Genomic DNA, 16,248 nt, shown 5'->3' with positions numbered 1-16,248 from the left:
TTTATTACGGAAAGTTGGATAAACATTCCTTGCATTATGGGATTGGTCTGTATGCTTTTTGGAGTTATTTGAGCATTACTACACAATTATGAGGAGACTGTTATGTATCATTGCAATTGATTTCCTTATTATTGGCAGGTTTTTAAAATACAGTACTTTCACTTAAAAGAGTAGTCATGTGGGATGAGTGTAGAAAGCTTGAGGTTGATGTCAGACAGGTTGAATCAGACAGATCTGAAGGTGACAGAATCTGTCATTGGGACCCCATCGACAACAGGAGTATGTGTACAGCTCAAGTAAAAAAAAGTGAAAAGGCATGTATGCCTGATTAGCTACTGTATGCTCTTATCAAACAATGGTTTAAAAAAAAACATGCATTCAGAGTAAAGTGCAAGTGCAGACTCTGGCAGCTCCTAAAGCCTTCTTGGATGCAGAAATGCACTAAAAGTGGGAAACACTTTGTGGGGGCCCACCTTTTTTCTTTTATTCCATTAGGCATGGCTCTCAGTGGAGAGCAGCTCCCAGTATTAGAAATTATACAATTCAAAATTTGATGGCTTCACAGATGGAGTGTAGAAGATGGTCCTCGCCTTGAATGAACCACCTTGTTCATCATGTTATTATCTCTTCCAGGTAGGTATGAACAGTGACTGGACCCTTACAAGAATACACAATCATTTTGTGTTCACTCTCAATGATGGGCCATAGTGCATGAAAAGGAAAAATGAGAAACATTTCACATATACAGGCAGATGTATTAGCTGAACTCTGGGTTTTATCAGAGCTGTCTCCAAACTGTCATTCAGAGCCAATGCTTTAGAGATTATAACTCTGTTGGGATTGAACTTTTTTTCAGTGAAAATTCCTCTGAGGCTTAGCAGGTTTGTTGTTGGTTTCTGAATGCGACAGTTCAACTATGCAGGATGCAATTAGGATGTAAGCCAAAGCAATTCCCAGAGCACAGCACATCCTTGCCATTCTCACTTCAGATCACAGAATGCTTCAATGCACACACACATATCAATTAAGTCTCTCTCTCTCTCTCTCTCTCTCTCTCACATGCACCTCTTTATCTTTATTTGCTTTTTTTGTCCTGTAGTCATTTGATTAAAATACATTGATAAACACATTCTAAATACAATTTAAATCTAAACGTGATAAACACTGCTAATCCCAGAACTTTTTTACAGGAGAAAACACAAAAAGAGAAAAATGCCATTAGACTCATTAATTTCTTTTTATTTCTCTCTCTTTCTCTCTCTCTCTCTCTCTCTCTCTCTCTTTTTGAAAAGTGCCATGCACCCAACTTCAAGTTCTGCCTCATTAAACCTAAGAAGCAATTTATAGCTGAAAGTGTCTAATCACAGGAATGGGCCTTTCACTGCAGTATAAATCATACATTCGTATGTGCTTCCATTTTCCACCAGTCCACTCTCCTTCTGTTTTTAAACACCCTTTTCCCCTCCCTTTTTAACCTCCCTCCTACCTCCATATGTGTTCATTATAATTATAATTATTTCAGAATGCTACATTCCTAATATCTTACAATTTTTCTCATGTCATCATGTTTTGAAAGTGTCGCTTTGCTGGTGCTTAGTTTGTCATAATGTTTTCTTTGACGTTGTGTCAGCTTTTTGAAGAGTACAAGGAGAAAACAAGGTAGAGTGAGGAAATCTGATCAAGCAAAACATATAAAAATAAGCTGGAATTTTTACAAATTTCCACATCAAAATCAGCTTGTACATTAGATAATTTCCTTACACTGGCTATTTTCAAACTTAATAGAAACATTGCCCAATTTGCAATCTAAAAACTCTTCTGTAGCCCCCTCTTTATTCACTGTAATCAACACACAAATAATAATAAGTAGCAATAATTAAATAATAAATATGCTACTTTGTTCAACATTTAAGATAAATGAAAGATTGAATTTGAACAAAATTTGGCGGCACAGTGGTGTAGAGGTTAGCACTGTCGCCTTGCACCTCCAGGGTCTGGGTTCGATTCCCGGCCAGGCTCGATTCCTGTCTCTGTGTGCATGGAGTTTGCATGTTCCCCCTTGTGCTTGGTTGGTTTCCTCCGGGTACTCCGGTTTCTTCCCACAGTCCAAAGACATGTAGGTTAGAATAATTGGGGTGTTCCCAAATTCCCCAGAGTGTGTGTATGTGTGTGTGCCCTGTGATGGATTGGAACCCTGTCCAGGGTGTACTCTGCCTCATGCCCCAAGTCCCCTGGGATAGACTCCAGGGGACTTGGGGCACGAGGAGAGGATAAAGCCGTATAGAAGATGAGTGAGTGAACAAAATTTAACATAAACATTGAGAAAATAAAAAAAATTTATAAACTTTTGTTTTGTTGGCATGTAAATAATATTTACTATTGTTAAAAAAAAAATCATACAATGTGATTTCCGGATTTTTCTTTTTAGATTCTGTCTCTTAAAGTGGAAATGCACCTAAGCTGAAAATTGTAGACCCCTCCATGATTTCTAAGTAAGAGAACTTGCAACATATTTATTGACCTCACTGTATATATATTATTGCAAATATCAAATAGTAATATTTATAATAATAATAATAATAATAATAATAATAATCAGTTAATTAAGTTAATTAACTTCTTTATGCATTTTAAAGTATTTTTGTGCTTTCCCTCTTGGTTATGCAAGTCACTGCTTGCATTATGTGTGCAATATACATCTTAAATCATTACAGGACAAAATTTGCATGACCCCCCAACCCCTTTCTTTTTTTTTTTTTTTTTACTCCTGAGACACCAGTTATTATGGCTGCTTCTTCCTCCTACACCCATCTGATCCATCATGATACCCCACTTTTGCATGAAGACATATTCACCTAAATGTTCCTTTGCTCCTGCTGAGGATGGCCTTGTTTGAGTAGCCTTTAGATTACCATGGGTTTATTGTGGATGATACCACACAAACACTCTAAAGATTAATTTGCATGTTTAAAGTAAATGTAATGACTGAAGTAAGTGGCACAGAGGCATAGTGGTTAGCACTCTGCCCTTAAACCTCCAGGGTTAATGGATCTGTATCCATGGAGTTTGCATGTTTTTTCTGTGCTTGGTTGGTTTACTCTGGGTGCTCTGGTTTACTCCCAAAGTCCAAAGACAGGCAGATTAAGCTAGTTGGCATTTCCAAATGTGTATGTGTGCTTGTGATGGTTCGGCACCGTTTACACAGACATGCCTTCAATTATGCAAACTTGGTACAATAAAGTTTTTACTGAGATCACTAATTATACCTGAGACATACAGTAGGCAGCACCATGTAACTCCTAATAAACAGCTCGAATGTGTTTCATTTCTTGTTTAATGCTTCTTATTTCTCTGTGTTTTACTTCACTTTTTCTCTTACTTTTCTCTGTAAAACAACTCAATATTATTTGACATTGTATGAGTGGGAAGCTAACATCTGTTATTTACTGGCACTTTATTTCACTAAGTTGGTTAGAAATGCTGTCATGCAGAGTAAGAAAGTTGCACTCAGTTCTTCAGCAAGAGTGTGATTGAGAATGGTATATACTGTATAATGTTGAAGACTCAGGAACATTGAATACATTGAAAAACACTTATAGAAAATTGGACCTTATCAGGTGGATATTGTACTAAACAACAATTTTGATAGCACCCAAGAAATCACTTACACACTTTATTTCTCCTCTCCATGTGTAAACAAAGTATACTTAGTTGCAAAAATATGTGTTTCTGTTGCATATATTGCAAATAAATAAGACAATTTCCATGTAAAAAAGGGGGTAAGTCAAAAATTTTACACACTATGGCTGTAGAATTTATTTAAATTAACTTTTAGAAAAGACAAACACCATTTTTCGACAAAATCTCCTTACTTATTAATAAACATTGTCTATCTGTCAACAAGCTTTCATATTCCATCATTTAAAAATGTTTTAGGCTGAGCTGCGAGCTACAAATGCACTACTGTCTTCACTTCTTTATTAGAAAGGAATCTTCATTTTTATAGAGCTGCTTTCAGGGGACCAAACAGATGAAAGTCCAGAGAAGCCAGATCAGGACTACAAGAAGGATGCTTTAACATCTGAAAACTAAGTTTGAAGTGTGCGGACATGCATAGTTATGATTGCGCCCTCGGAAATCAGTCTTCCGCAAGCATCAATTTTGCAGCTGAGAGTTGACTTTTAAACTTTTTTTTGGTCAGCGATTGAGGATGTTTTTATGCCAAACTCTGCCGTTTACTCGGTTTACTCTTCAGGGCTTGTAGTACTGAATCTATGTCTCATCATCAGTAATAATTGTTTAAACTTTTACCTTCCTTAGAGTTCCTTCTGTTTATGCTTTTCTGTTTTAGCACTAGGTACACCCTCAGACAAAAAACATCCCCACAAATCACTGCATGCTTGCATGCTGCACTTACAAATGAACTTATGGCTGCACAGCAGTGACTGGGAAGACAGCAGCCTTGAACAGAATGTGCTAATAAGGCCATTAGAAAATTTAAGTATAACCGGAGTGCGGATAATTTTGGACTTACCCTTGTATTATGCTTGCATAGTATATTTATAATATCCTTAAGTTTATTACTCCTACTTGAGTGTGTCTTAAGTTGTTTAAAAAAGCAGTCAGTGGCACAAATAAGTGCATTTGAAACACATTACTTAATTCAAATATAAATACACTTGTCAAAAGTTGTTCCAAAAATTATACTTTTAATGTTTTTAATGTGTCGCTTATCTTTTTCAAGGGACCTTCCATGCATTTTCATACTGTACATCTCCTTTTGATGATGTTTGCTGTGTACTTATTAAGGGGACTTGCCATAAATTTGCCATCCATCCAGAGATTGCAGTTCAGATTAAAAAGACTAAATTCATTTATCCATCTAGTGAAATAAATACAATTAACAGGTTTGAGAGCTCTGGAGCACATTTTTCATTAATTGGAGAAACATCCATGGCCATTGAAATTCTAGGCTGTTTGAGACGTTATTGCTGCATTTTTTGCTGGAAAAGAAACCTGAAAAATATGCACTTGTGTTCTTATTTTCTAAAGGGTTGTGCAGTTGATATATCCTCATCCCTTATAAAGAGAGTGCTTTAAAAGTGTCTCTATGTAGGCTAAACATTTCATCTGTACTGTACTTCTCATATGAGGTAATGGTTGGCAAGCTTTATATAAGTTTGATTAGCTTTCTAATAATAGCATCATGTTTAATTTGATTAAATGTTCATAAACATTTTAACTTGCTGGTGCATTCACAAGTAAAACATCTGTTTTTTTTTTTTTTGTTTTTTTTTTTAAGTCCCCATGACTTGACTTGTGTGTTTGTGTGTCGTGGTGCTGTACTGTAGACACAAGATATTAAAATGTTGCTTTGCAAGGGCTCTACTGTTTGTCATGAAATGGTGAGCAAGCAAGGTGGGAGGTTATGCACCACAGAACGACCACAAGGGCCTGGTTCTTCCTCCCCGTCAACCCATTGGATTGTGGGTGAAATCATCCTGACGACAGACTTGGGATGGCTCTGATAAGCTTACAGAATGCCTTCCAGAACTGAGAGGTGAACTATGTGCATGAGACAATGTCTTTGGGGACGCCATGAAGCTTGAACACACAGAGAATCAGGAGATCTGCTGTCTCCTTTGAAAAAAAAATGTTTTGACAGGGGGATGAAGTGGGCTACCTTGGAGACTGGTCAACTACAGTCATGACTGTCAGAGGTGGGTAGTTCTGTCACGAAATTCAGAATCGGTAAAGGTCTGAGGAGGCCTGCAGGAGCGGTGTTGGCATGCTTGCACCTTAAACAGATGTTTCATGCTGCCACAAATCTGGACACTCCTTCAATGTTGGCCACCAAAAATGTGGTTGATGTACAGTAGTGTAAAACTCGCATTTCTCAGCTTTTATGAACAAGTTGTTCTCCAAGAGTCTTTGCAACACCTGACGCACGTGACATTGATGTTCTTTCAGATCTCGGGAAAATTTCAAGATATTATCCAGATAGATAAACACAGACGAGTTTAGAAAATCTGTAAGGACGTTGTTGATTAGGGCCCGGAAGACTGATGGAGCGTTAGTCAGACCAAATGGAACCACTAGGTACTCAAAGTGACCCATTGGGGTGTTAAAGTCACGTTGTGGGTTACACGTTGGGGTGTTAAAGTCTTCCATTCGTCACGTTGTCATCTTGACAACGGATAAGGTGGTATGCATTGCGTAGGTCCAGCTTGGTGAATAGCCTGGCTCCTTGGAGAAGTTTGAAGGCGGTGGTCATCAGTGGAAGGGGGTACCAGTTCTTAATTGTGATTTTGTTCAGGCCCCTATAATCGATGCAGGGATGGAGGGACCGGTCTTTTTTGCCCACAAAGAAGAACCCAGCCCCTGCGGAGGAAGGAGGACGGATGAATAATCCCTGCCTCAAGGGACTCTGTAATATAGTAGTCCATGGCTTACGTTCCTTGAGCGACAAGGAATAAAGGTGGCCTTTGTGGCAGGTTGTGGAACATAAGGGGTCCAGGCGGTGATGGTGTTCCTAGCCCAATCAACATGTGGGTTATGGCGGATCAGCCAAGGCAGGCCCAGGACAACTGTGGCGTGGGATCCTTCCATGGCATGGGTTTCCAAGGGCAAAAAGAGGACTCCCAGGGACTGGACAGTACTTGAGCTGGTGATCGGACCTTCTGCAGTAGAAACAGGCCCCCTTCTCTCTGCGTCGTCGTCATACCTCAAGAGAGATGAGTTCTGCCCAAATGCATGGTTTCCTTCTGTTCATGGGCTCGTGGTCGTGGGGTGACTTTGAGTGGTAATGTCCTGACTGATCGGCGGAGACAAAGACGTGAATCCAATCGGCCCACCAGATCCATGAGCTCCTGGAGCGATGAGGGGAGTTCCTGGGAGACTAGTCGGTAAGCGCTTCTGACAGACCCTCAAAAAAAAACTGTCCGTTCCATCCGTTCCATCCACTTGAGAAAGCCAGTGTCTGGAACTCAATGGCGTAGTCGTAAGCCGAGCAGGATCCTTGTAGGAGATTCAATAGCTTGCATTCTGCTTCTCTGCCGTGACATGAGCAATTAAATACCCTCCTCACCTACTGAGAAAAATACTCAAAATTTGAGCAACAATGGTCATGGGCCTCCCTGAGTGCTGTGCTCCACTCTCTGGCTCTCCCTGAAAGGAGCGTGATAACATATGCAACCTTTGAGCATTCAGAAGTAAAATTGGAGCTCAAAAATCAATGAGCACTGAGATTGGCGGGTGATTGGATCACCTTCATAGGTGGGAGGTGGGAGGGGCAGGGAGACGTGGTTCACGTTGTATGTGGGGGTCCTTGCTTGAAGTCGGAGAGAGTTGGAGCCGTTGGAGCTGGGTCATTGCGTCTGCAAGGTCTTGCTTGGTGCTGGGCAGCTTCTACTAGTGATCTCCGAGAAGTGCGCCTTGAATCTTCAGCGGCGATCTCATGAGGTCAACATCAGCTGGACCCTTATCAGTGGCTGAATTATTCTGTCACAGAGCTGAGCGGACCAAGGTGCATCCAAGTGCAGATAAATAATTGCAACGTTAAACGAAGCGTGGTCGGAAGGCGGAAGCGCAGGTCAAATGCCAAAGGATCAATCAGCGGAGCATCTAAGCAAAAGCGCAAAACTGGCGTAGTCAAAATAGGAAGCATTAGGTCGGTCATCGAAAAATTAAGCAGTGAGATAAATATCCATAAAAACTTAACAAAAAGCCATAGTCAAAATGAGGAAGCGCAAGATCAAAGCCGGGAAATGTTAAGGCGAGAAAACAAAATGCGAGTAAATTGAAGCAAACAACACTCAATAATCCAGCGATTTAATCAGCGCACAGCGTGTGCTTAAATTCTGGAGTAATCAGTGGCGGATTCGAGACAGGTGTGCCGACAGGGCAGAAACAGGGGCGTGGTAAAGGACACAGACAGGCTAGGGAAAACATGAGCACATGAAGAGAAAGTGACAGCGTGGGAAAAACGGAGCAGACGGGGCATAAATCATGACAATAACTCTCAGTAGAGCTTTATCCAGTAATGGTAAAGACTGATTGCCTGGCAAAAAAATCTGTTATATAACTACAGTAGTGTACAGTATTGGTTCCTGAGAGGATACTGATTTTTGCATGATTCTTCAAGACAGCTGCAAAATATTTTTTTTCTAAAGAAATGTATTTGATTTACTTTACATTTCCTTTCAATTGATATAAAGATCATGGTTTACATTATGTTGTGCAGTTACTGAACACAAAAAATAATAATATTCTAGAATTCTAGAGTCTCCTCAGTTGACACAAAATCGTGCAAAAAATGAACAGCATTGACAGTGCTCCAGTGAGTTTTGGTTTTTGGGGTGGAAATGTCATGCTAATGAGAAAGATCAGAGGAGAATGACCAGACTGGTTTTAGCAAACTGAAAGCCTCTTGTTTTCTTTGCATGTTGTTTTGTTCGACTAAGCTCTGTGCTGCTTCCTACTTCCTCGTTAAGAACAAGTTGTCATTTACACACCATGGGCATACTAACCTTGTCTCAACACTGTTTCCAATTCACAAAAACAAGTTTTGTGGGCTAATCTGTATAAAAATAGTAGTTAAGAGTGGGAGCTAATTGTTGTATTTATGTTTAGTTAGTAAGTATATTAAGCAGTGCATGTTTTTGGTCTCACTGTTGAGTATATAACTGTAATGCTTGTATATATTTTAGCAAATATTGTTTCTTTAATTATTTGAGTTTTGATTTCCACTGTAACCAAAGAGCAATTGATTACAGCAAATGTTTTGTAACCACAAAATTTTGCTAACACACATTTCAAGTCTAGCGTTTGCTTTATTACTTCACTCAGTTCATTCTCCCCATTAGTAATCAGTGACCACCTTTATTATATTAATATCCTTTTTTATTTACTAATGTTGGATACTTATTTCCCTAGATATCAATAACAAGAATAACAACAGAATAAGAAAGCGTAACACTGTGTTTGGTGGGTTTCCTCCAGGTGCTCTGGTTTCCTCCCTTCCACAATCCAAAAAGATACATGCAGATTGGGCTAATGGCCTTTTCCAAATTGCCCATAGTGTGTTAATGACCATGTGTGTGTGTGTATGTGTGTGTGTGTGTGTGTGTGTGCGTGTGCGTGTGTGTGTGTGTGTGTGTGTGTGTGTGCGCTGTTATGGATTGGCACCCCATCCAGGGTGTAAGTCACCTGTGCCCTAAGTCTCCTGGGAGTCCCCCTGCCATCTTGTATACAGGATAAGGCAGCATGGATGATGAATGAGTGAGTGGGCACAGTGGCATAATGTTTAGCATTGTAGTCTTTGCACTTCCTGGTCAAGTGTTCAATTCCCATTTCGGGTCTGTATGCATGGAGTTTGCATCTCTTCTCCAACAGTCCAAAGACATGCAAGGTATACTAACTGGTGTTTACAAATTTCCTGTATATTGTGAGTATTGTGATAGACAGGCAACCCATTTAGGGTGTACCCTGCCTGGGTTTTAAGTCACTTGGGACACGCTCCATGAACATGTAAATGTTAAGCAGTGTGGAGAATGAAATGAGAAAATTAACTTTTTCATGATATTCTAACATGCACTGTATATTGTAAAGCAAACAAAAAAACATTTCTTATCTGAGGTCAATGTGACAAGATGTCTCATGTGTCTCCACTTAAGAAAGCCACACGAGCATCATGTTTTGACTTTTAAAACTGACATGCTAATAATTATAAATCACTTCCAATACCCTCATTTACAATTATGCTTTTCACCTGAAGGCCTTGCTGATCCTGTGCTTCATGCATCTGTTCGTGATGCATTATTTCCTTTGACTTGTCATCTGGCAGGCATCTGGGAGAAAGCGATACTTTTTCAGCCCACCTGGTGTTTTTTAAGAGCTTCTAATTTATGCCACTGAGCTCTCTTCTTTTATGTGCATTTGCATCTTTTTGATTTTTAAATTGGCTAATTTACCTTTAAGAAGACCTCTTCAATCCCTCTGGTAGTTCCAAGGTGGCACGAATATTCAGGTCAATTTTATTTCTATAGCACTTTTAACAATGGTCATTGTCACAAGGCAGCTTTACAGAATAAAAAAAATATGCAAATGAGTACGAAATGTGTGAGGAAATATGTATGGAAATGAATGATCAGTTTGTCCCCGATATCTGTTGTCTCCGCACCAATGCTTTTCGAAAAAAAAATGTGTTTTTACTTCTATCCATGCTGTGAATATTTAGTTCTTTTAGTTTTTAAGAGCTATCTGACCCAGAAAAGTAATTGAAATATGTTGTAGTACATTAATTGTATTCGCAGTATTGGCATTTAATCTTTTCAAAGGCTCTTTTATAATAATGATTATATTAATACTAGTGCTGTCAATCGATTAAAAAAAAATTAACTAATTAATCGCACAATTTTTTGCAATTAATCGCGATTAATCACAATTAAAAGACTGAAACTTTTTGGATATGTAAATAATTAATGTAAACTCAAGACAATGAAACTATTTAAATTCAAATATGATTGTTTATTGGAATTTTTGTTTAACTTGTAACACAGATTTTCTCATGTAAACAACATACCATCAATATTCTCCAAATTAACTGTTGGCTTGAAAGCCATATTCATTACAGAAATAAAAACACAGGTATGTGCCATTTGTGTCATTTGAATTTCAAAACAATCAATGCAATTTACATTGACGAGGCCCTGTAGAGATTGTTTCGGTGGGGTGTTTTGCTTTTAAGTGATATGTCAAAGACGAATTACTTCTCTGGTATTTAAATTTGGCTTTGCAAAATGTACAGATTACTTTAGTTTTATCCACAGAACCATCCGGCAGAGTTTTATACTGAAACTTTCCGTCTAAAAGTTCTTCCTTGGTCTTATCCATACTTCTTTGCACGTTGAACACACGTCGGCCACAACAGGAAATAAAAAAAACTGCAACCGCGTTAATTGCGTTATCGCATGCGTTACCGCACTAATTTTGACAGCACTAATTAATACATTTTTATAATTTTTTTTCAAACAAATTGTACAGTGATTATCTAAACTAGAGATTGTCAACTCTGGTCCTAGGGTACCTGTACTGAGGTTTTTCCACGCAGTTATTAGCAAAGAAAATGTAAATTTTGCAATAAAAAAGTAAGTAAGTTTTATTTATTTACTCAATAGATAAATCAGCAACAATCGATTAGGTAATAAGCATGTTCCATGGCTGTTGACCATCCATTCTTTCACTGCAAATCCTGATGACCCTGAATAAAAGTAGCACCATGGTATGGATTTCAATTCATTATCCTTTTAGTTTAAATAGCAGGAACAGCTGGCTCATGAATAAGTATTGAGGCATTAATTAGTTACAGTCTTGTTGTTTTGTCCTGGCAGCCAAAAAAAATTCAATAAAAAATCTTTATAAACTGCCTTTCATGATGTAAGCAGAAGAGCAGATCAAATGTCTTTGATCATAAGTTAAAAACATACTTTAACATCACTAAGACATGTGTCTGGAATCACACATCAATGAGTTTATATTAAATAGTGTCTAAGAGTTGAAGAAGTCAGGCTTTCAATTATTCAATAGCAAACGAGATATACTTAATACTTTTTCACATTCAAAATCCGAGATGATTTCACTTTATTAGTGTGAATATGGGGTCGCATATGGTGTAAAGCCTCATACTGTCTGGTGCATGCAGTGCTCTGACTGCCTTAGACAGACGATTCATATGGATAATTATTCTTTTAATCATTTTGTTTATTTAAATGTATTTATTTTGACTATAATTGTATTCTGGAACCTTAATTAAGCTTAATTGTCCTATAGGTCTTTATTTTTTCTTTTTATATTTTTTGCATTTTTATATGTTAAAAATATTCATGATCAGAAAACAGAACAAAACATGATAATTAATTTTATTAATTCATCAGTATTTATTTTCCTGGGTCAGGTTGTGGTGGATCCTGGGGCAATAGTCCATAATAGGGCCCCATGCATGCATACATTCACACATAATTATGTGAAATTGTGTGTGCATGGAAAAATTTATACCATTGCTGATTTCTCTTGACTTATCTGATGGCACTTAGACCAGATGATCTGTGCTACATCATGAAAACATGGGATTGTTTCTCCTTATCTTCGTTGACTAGCAGGAATGTAATGTTACCATGCAAATCCGTTTTCCAAAAATACTTCTTAAATCTCATCAGCGATAATGCTGTTCACCGCCCATATTGCTACAATATAATCTTTAAAGACTCATACTTGAATATAATAGTGAGAAGAGAGAGAGAGAAAGAGAGAGAGAGAGAGAGAGAGAGCAATTTGTGTTCACAGAGTTTTAAAAGCATGGTGTTTACTGAGATGCAATAAAATCTGTTATGCCTTCATTTTTTATCTTGTTCCAAATCTAAAACTTTATGCAATTAGGCCTAAAGCCCTTTTGTTTTGGACAGTTATCAGTTTACCTTGTGTCAGTCAGAGATGTTTTTGCAACCATTTTACTATGTACAGCTCTGCAAATAATATTCATATAGTAAGTATTTAATTTATTTATACAAATGCATACAAGTTCCATAGGTACAATCAACACTTACACAGTAAGTAGCTACTATATTTACAGTCAGGGTACTAAGTATTTAAACAATGCCACAATTGTTGCTCTGTAGACCAAGACAATCAAATGAAGCAATCAATGTGTGTGTGTGTGTGTGTGTGTGTGTGTGTGTGTGTGTGTGTGTGTGTGTGTGTGTGTGTGTGTGTGTGTGTGTGTAATTTATCTAGTCTGTTAATTACAATGTTCAGTGGGTGTATTTGGGTGTTTGAACTACACACTGTGCTAGAAAAGTGATGTATGTTCTCCTGGATCTAATATAAACAGCAATTCATAGCTTATATGAATTTACTATATTAGTCTAAGAAGTGAAATGTATATATGAGGAAACAGTGCTTTATATGTAGATTTATTCATATTAATATGCATGTTTATTTTGATGTTTATTATGTTAATTGCTTCTTATTTTATGGTCTTAAATTCAAGGACAGCATTAAATACCAATCTAATTCTAAAATCAAAACCAACAGACATTAAATGCTAATTAGATCCTTTTATCCAAATTGCTGTGGTGATCAGTTGTGGCATATATATATATACAGCCATAACATTATTACCACAGAGAAGTAAAGCAAATAACATGGATTATCTCATTACAAATGTTCCTTAAAATGGGTTGATATTAGGCAGCATGTGAACATTTTGTCCATGAAACTGATGTGTTGGAAGCGGAAAAAAGTGCTTTGATCAACAAGAAACAGAAATCTCCTGTACAGGTATTGGGAAGGTAGACAACTTCATTTGCAGGGATAGAGTTTTGCTGAAACTGCAAATCAATATTTTCTATTTTGTCCTTGGGTAAAAAAAAGAAGAAGAAAAAATCCAGCAAAGATCTGGGGAGTAGGCTTACTGGGGCTATTGTTAATGACAGTGAAGTAGTAATCCATCTTGGCTTTCTTAAGTGCCACCTTGTACTATGTAACATGGTCTTTATAGGCAAATGCACAAACTGTCAGCCATGTCTTTCCATGGAAGCGATCTAATTGGCTCCCAGCTGCTTTCATGAGATGGTGTGTGGAGTACTAGTGAACCAAGGGACAGGATGCATGAAGGTCACAGCATGCATTCTGAGGGGAGCAAGTTGATTAAGAGTAGTAGAAAGGATTTTATTAAAGTGGCTGACTAGTACCTTTAGGGATGTACTTGAAGGCTCAAGGATTGGAAACTGCTCAAGCATTCGCACTAAAGCTAAAGAAGTTTATTATTATTTTATTTTATTTTATTTTACATTTTTGAAAGTGATGTTTAGTGCATTAGGTTTTTGATTAATGGAGAGGAAATAGGAAAGTCATGAAGCACTGCCACTAAGGTTAGGTGGTGTAATACCACTTGTCCACAAAATATCTAAAGCGTGACATCTAGTGTGGATGGTGAAATTGATATTTTAATAAAATTTGGACACAATTGTCTATATCAACATAAATATAACAATCTTCTATTATTTATTATTCTGTATTAAAATAGAAGCATTGCTAATCATTGATTCGGCCAATGCCCCACCCAACCCATGTGGTTGTAATACACCTTTAGAAAGAGCAAATAGTTGGGCAAAATAAAAATGATCTGCTGTGGGTGGCACAGTGGCACGATGGTGTGGTGGTTAGCACTGTTGCCTTGCACCTCCAGCGTCCGGGTTCGATTCCCGGCCAGGCTCGATTCCCATCAAGTGTGCATGGAGTTTGCATGTTCTCCCCATGCTTGGTGTGTTTCCTCCCACAGTACAAAGAGCTGCTAATTGGCTAATTGACGTTCCCAGATTCCCATAGTGTGTGAATGAGTGTGTGAGTGTGTGTGTGCGATGGATTGGCACCCTGTCCAGAGTGTACCCCGCTTTGTGCCCTAAGCCTCCTGGGATAAGCTCCAGGCCCCCCTGGTGCTAAATACAGGATGAAGTGGTATAGACGATAAGGGAGTGAGTGATTTGCTGTGGCAGCTAAAGATGAACAACAATAAAAGAGGAGGATTGCAGGGCACATACTGTAAAACACAGTTAAGTGAATAACTAACTAATTAACAGTTAATTAAACAAAAAACAAAAAGAAAAATAGAAGACTGAGGGGCCTGCGATGGTAGACAGTTTCTACCACAGTTTTACTGTGTACTGAACTGTATATGGTTGGAATGACGATAAAGGCCTACTTGACTTGACTTGACATTTACACTCTCTGACATGGCAGGCGGCAGTAAGCCACTATTTGGTTTGTGAGCCACTAATTAAACTAAAGTGAGAACGAGGGAAGGTAACAAAAAAAAGTCAAGTGCAATGCACGTGCTTGTATAAGCATGTTTTTACATTTATATTTAGGCATTTGTCAAATGCTCTTATCCAGAGCGACTTACAAAAAGTGCTTTAAAGTTTACATCACTGGATAGTTACTTACACTGGGTTACTAGGTTACCAACTAAGTGCCATTAGTCAAACACAACTGGGAAGCCTTTTTTTTTTTGGTGTGTGGGGGGGTGGGGGGCATAATTACTCCAAGTATTGAAGAAACAGATGCATCTTAAGTTGTTGTTTAAAGACTCTGCTGTATGGACATCTAGAGAAAGTTTGTTTCACCACCTAGGTGCCAGAACAGAAAAGAGTCTGGATGAATGTCGCCCTCAATCCCTGGGAGATGGTGGGACGAGGCGAGCAGTGATGGAGGATCGGAGGGAACGTGGTGTGATTAGAGCAGAGAGGTAAGTGGGTGCTGGGACATTTTTAGATTTGTAGATGAGCATTAGGGTTTTGAATTTGATGTGGGCAGCTATAGGAAGCCAGTGGAGGGAGCGGAGGAGTGGGATGGTGTGGAAAAACTTGGTTGAAAATGAGACGTGCTGCTGCATTCTGGATCAGTTGCAGAGGACCAATCGTGGACAGAGACAGACCTGCCAGGAGTGAGTTGCAGTAGTCCAATCTTGAAATAACAAGGGACTGAACAAGCACCTGAGTAGCCTGTGAAGAAAGAAATGGGTGGATTCTTTTGATGTTGTAAAGAAGAAAGGTTTTTAGGTAAAACATATTTAAATCACATATTACCACATTAACCAAGTACTTCTCAAATATGTACCAAATGCAGTATGTCACATTAATCAAGTACCAAATACAATCATATAAACTTCTAAACTAAGGTTTCCTATTAAAACTCATATGGGATGACTTGGAAGACCTAAAGAGCCCAGAGAAGCAGGGTGCTTTCTCGCATAAGATCATAGTGAGCAAGGCACCTGCACGAATAGAAAGGTTGAAATAGAGAGGTTGATGTGACCCAGATAAGAATAATACAAACAACAAACAAGGCACATTCTTAATATGATGCTTCTGCAAGAGAGAAGCCATGCTTAAACATAAGTGGTTTAAGGGGAAAGATACAAGATATGGTATGATATGCATATATCAGGTAAAGGGTAAAGGCAAACAAAACCATAATACCTGGGAAAATTTTCTGGAACAAGTGTACCAAAAAGTGTACCAACAGAAGTCAGAAAAAAAAATAAAAACAAGGTTACCAATTTGGCAAAAATCAGAAACCGGAACAAGTCTACCAATTTTGGCAAGTGAAAATAAGTAAGAATAAATACCAAAGGAGGAGACGGTGAGTCCCTCCACCGGTTAACAGTATACAGCATTGAATTGCTTTTCATTT

Source organism: Clarias gariepinus, chromosome 26 (genome assembly GCF_024256425.1).
Source record: "Clarias gariepinus isolate MV-2021 ecotype Netherlands chromosome 26, CGAR_prim_01v2, whole genome shotgun sequence".
NCBI classification, from domain to species: domain Eukaryota; kingdom Metazoa; phylum Chordata; class Actinopteri; order Siluriformes; family Clariidae; genus Clarias; species Clarias gariepinus.
The sequence above is the reverse complement of the archived record's forward strand: the minus strand, read 5'-3'. Positions refer to the sequence as shown.